Source organism: Chelonia mydas, unplaced genomic scaffold, assembly GCF_015237465.2.
Source record: "Chelonia mydas isolate rCheMyd1 unplaced genomic scaffold, rCheMyd1.pri.v2 scaffold_67_arrow_ctg1, whole genome shotgun sequence".
NCBI classification, from domain to species: domain Eukaryota; kingdom Metazoa; phylum Chordata; order Testudines; family Cheloniidae; genus Chelonia; species Chelonia mydas.
The window spans coordinates 121,459-125,687 of record NW_025111276.1 but is presented as its reverse complement, the minus strand read 5'-3'; the positions used below and the strand labels follow the sequence as shown (position 1 = coordinate 125,687).

General features: G+C 55.9%; 2 non-coding genes across 2 annotated transcripts; one reads left to right on the top strand and one right to left on the bottom strand.

The window, feature by feature from the left end:
- Positions 1-293: 293 nt before the first annotated feature.
- On the bottom strand, positions 294-367 carry TRNAN-GUU. Its single transcript has one exon. It is a non-coding gene; the product is annotated as a tRNA-Asn (tRNA).
- Positions 368-3,156: 2,789 nt separating this feature from the next.
- On the top strand, positions 3,157-3,228 carry TRNAM-CAU. Its single transcript has one exon. It is a non-coding gene; the product is annotated as a tRNA-Met (tRNA).
- The last annotated feature ends 1,001 nt before the right edge of the window (positions 3,229-4,229 follow it).

Here is a 4,229-nt window from a genome sequence, read left to right as displayed (position 1 = left end):
TTGCAAACAGGTTAGGGAGAGATTGTGTGTGTGTCTATCTCTTGCAGCGCGGGGGCGGGAAGGGAAGGGAGCGAAACGTGCCCGGCGGAAGGTTTTGCACTTGGCCTTGAGGATCAAGCCCGAGCCCCCGGCATGGCTGCTGGGAGATGGGTTTCTGACTCGCATCCAGCGCACTCTGCGGGCCACCAGCTAAACCCTCTGAGGCCAAGAGAGTCGGGTCTGAGGTGGCAAAAAGGGGCCTTTGAGGCTCCCGGCACATCTTGAGGAGCAAGGAAACAGCCCGAGGGTACCAGCGTCCCTGGGTGGGCTCGAACCACCAGCCTCTCGGTTAACAGCCGAACGCGCTGACCCCTTGCGCCACAGAGACACCTAGAGACCTGTCTGCTGTCACCCAGGCTGTGCAGCCGGCAGACCTGCTGCCCACGCTAGAGATCGCAAGGCGCTAGTCCGGACAGGACCGGATTCACCGTGGCACCAATGGCTCCACCGTGCCAGGCCCAAGCTCAGACGGGCCCATAACACTCGCTTCCTCCCCTCTCTCAGCGCTGCCCAAGTGGAGCCTCCGAGCAGCAGGGATCCAGCCTGGGAGCTGAGAGCCCACGGGGCCCTGGGAGCTGTAGTTCCTTGGCCAGCTCCCTGCCTAGAGAGCCAGCCCTGGAGCAGGGAAGGAACTACATTTCCCAGCATTCCCTTGGCCACTGTCCACAGGAAAGGGAGCGGGAGGGAGTGGGGTAGCTGAGACCCCATGCGCTGCAGCTTGCTGTGAATGGGGAGCTGGCTGCTCGAAGGGGTGGCGCTGTGAATGGGGAACAAGTGTGCCCAAGGAGTAGAAGGCTTTGGTCCAGATATCACCCTCAAAGACTTCCCCAGGCTGGACGAGGGATGCTGGTGCGACCTCGCCTGGCAGCCCCCAAAGGAGGAACTGGGTGGACTGAATGGACAGTGCCCCTCTCTGTCTGAAGCCTAGCAAGGGGGGGTCTGTGGATCCCACAAGAAGTTAAAATGAAAAGTAAGGGAGGGGAGGCTCTACTCGAGGACCTGGGCAGCTGTAGAAACAGTACCATGCCCATAGGAGGATTTCCATTCTGAGCCAGGGAAGCAGAAATTGGCTTTTCCTTTCTTGATTTATCCAATATTCAGAAAGGGAATCGAGCACCTGCCTTCCAGATTTGAACATTCTCAAAACTCAGGAGTGCTCAAGCTCAATTTGGGTTGCTTGTTACTTCATTTCTCCCCAATCAAATATGCTGATCCACTGAAACGTGCTGTGCAAAAAGTAGAATAAAATTGAGCAACAAATGCTGGCATCTCCCCAGTGCTAACTCGGACTGGAATTGCTATTTTCAACAGCCAAGGTCATTTCTTTTAGTGTTGATTGTTGAAAGGGAAGACAGTAATATTGCACTGGCAAATTCCCCACAGAAACAAAGAGTGGAACAAAAGAATATCAAAAGCACCTCACCTTTTCCTCATTTATGTAGGACAGTCTTACCATATGGATCCAGATATCCTCCAATCACACAAGCTGAAAATTGTTCCACTTTACCGCAGTTCTGTAACCGTGCACGGACCAGTCCTGTCTGTGTTCTGTGCACATCCAAAATTCCTCCTGAATTCAGAAGGGCCTTGCTTTTGTGACCACACTACCAGATATTTTCAGCCCTTGTAAGCGAAGCAGGTTTACATTTCCTAATTGGGCAGGAGGCCTCTCAGAAAAAGTTAGGTGTTGTAGGAGGTGTTGCTTATTCACTGGGGAATGTGAGACCTTCCTGTTACCATAGTAAACCAGTGCAGCACAGAATGCGCTTTGCTCCCAGAGTCGAGAATGGGGTCCTTTGATTCTGTACGCAGCCCATTAAAGATAATGAAAAGACTCCCACTCACTTCAACGAGCTTTGGACAGAACTGGTTATACACAGGGTAACTCCACTGTCTTCCCAGGGTCCTGGGCCCACAGCGGAGGGGGGCCATGTGAGCTTGTTGCAGAGCTGCTGATCAGGGATGGGAACTACCTGGTACCCCAGCCTCCTAAATCATCCAGGCTGCACTTTCTGCACGATTACGTGCTAGCTGAGGGGTGCATGGGAATTGGTGGCCTCTGCTGCAGGTGATGGGCATCTTAGCTACTTAAAGCCATGGCCTAGAGGAGGGAAGCGCTTAACTGCAGAGTCTGCAGCTGCCTAGGGCCAGTGCTGAGGATTTAGAGGCCCTAGTGCCGCCGTTGCTAGGTTCAAGCATGCTCAGCCTTGGAATTGCCACCCCTCCCTTGACTAGTAGCTGCGGCTATCTCAGGCTGGCCTCTGGCAATTGGCCCCATGGCTATAGTCTGAGAAGCTGCAGGTGGCTCTGTGACTACTGGGGGCCATTAAGCTAGGAGCGGATAAAGAAACTGGAATTAACCTCAAGGAACAGAGGTCACCCATAGGAAAGGAATGTCAAGGGGATCAGGGAAAGAGGAAGCAGGTGAGGCTTGCAGTGGGAGAATAGTCCCAGCTGGCTGGGGAGCATGTCCAAAGTAGAAAGGAAACAAGCATGGGCAGAGGTGGTGGAGACCAGGCAGTAGACTAGCCTGTAGATGGGAGCAGAGGGAGAAAGGCTGGTGTCTTCAGATTCCCAAGGGGTAAGTCCTCACTTTGGGGAAATGGTGTTTGCAAGAGGCTTGCTCGAATGGGAGGATGGGCGCTGGGGAGGGGATTTGTCAGAACTGACCAGGTATCTGCTGGCTTTGGATCTTTGAGCTGAGAGTGGGACCACACACAGTGACTGGTGACATGGGGTGGCACTGGAGACGTGGCTATAGAAGGTCTGAATGAGGAAGGAGATAAACCTGTGGGGAGCTTCCCTGATCACTCTGAAAGATCTGCTCACTGTGGACACTGGTAAACCCACATGGGTAGAGCTGAATGAGAAGAACTGGGGGCTGAGGGAGCTGTGTATGGCAATGCAGATAGTCATGTAGAGGTGTGTGATCAACATGAAAAATGTCTCTGAGATTCAGTACCGGGGACACTAGGGCACCAATGGCCCTGCCACCCCAGGCCCATGCTCGGAGCCCACAATGACGACATAGGGGCCCACAAATATGTTTGGCACCAGGGCCCACAAAAGGTTAATCTGCCCCTAAATCCAGATGTTGGGGGCTGTGGGTGAAGACCCAGCAGAGTGGCGCAGCGGCAGCGTGCTGGGCCCATAACCCAGAGGTCGGTGGATCGAAACCATCCTCTGCTAGGGATGCACTTGTTTCTTTTTGCTCTGGGCCTTCAAGCGAGGCAGCGACCAGCAGAGCACCAAGAGCCTAGGCCATGAGGCCAGAGGTGGCTGAGGCGGGGCCTGCCAGGGAGCTCCCCAGCACCTCTGGCTGCCTGGGCTGAAGGCAAGAGGCCTGCATGTGGTGAGGGCTCCTGTCCCGGCCTGAGGCAGCCATGCTTCCTCGTCCCCTTCTCCCACCCACACCGGCAGGCGGCTGCTGCAGGGGAACACGAGGGAGGCTCTTGGGATGCTGGGCAGCTCTGGGCAGCTCTTTTTGGCTGTCTAGGAAAAGAGCCGAGGATTTCGACTCGACCTGCCATTGACTCGCGGGGCTCTGCACTCCGTCAACCGGGGCAGGCCAGGCTGCGGCCGGGACTCAGGTTGGGGCAGCATGGCCATGCTTCCCTGACGAGGCATGAGGCAGGCCAAGAGCTTTGCTCAGCCAACAGGGAAGTGGGAGGGAGGCGTCTTCGAGCTGGCGCGTCTCGTCCGTTTCTCCCTTGCTGCTTGGGTGGGAAGGGAGTGAAATGTTCCCGGCTGAAGGTTTTGCACTTGGCCTTGAGGATTAAGCCTGAGCCCCTGGCATGGCTGCTGGGAGATGGGATTCTGGGTTGCATCCAGCGCACTCTGAGGGCCACCAGCTGAAACCACTGAGGTGAAGAGGGATGGTTTTGAGGTGGCAAAAAAGGGCCTTTGAGGCTCCCAGCAGGTCTTGAGGAGCAATGAAGTAGCCCAGGCTTATCGTCCTCCCGGGGTGGGCTCGACCCACCATCCTTTCGGTTAACAGCCGAACGCGCTGACCCCTTGCACCACAGAGACACCTAGAGACTGATGTGCTGTTACCAAAGCTGCTGCCTAGCAGCCTGCACGTGTGGGGCAGAGTGTCGGGGAGTGAGGGAGTGAGGGCTGCAGGCTCTGGGAGGGAGCTCGGTGAAGGAGGGGGCTCCGGGCTGGGGCAGAGTGTGGGTGTTGGGGACACT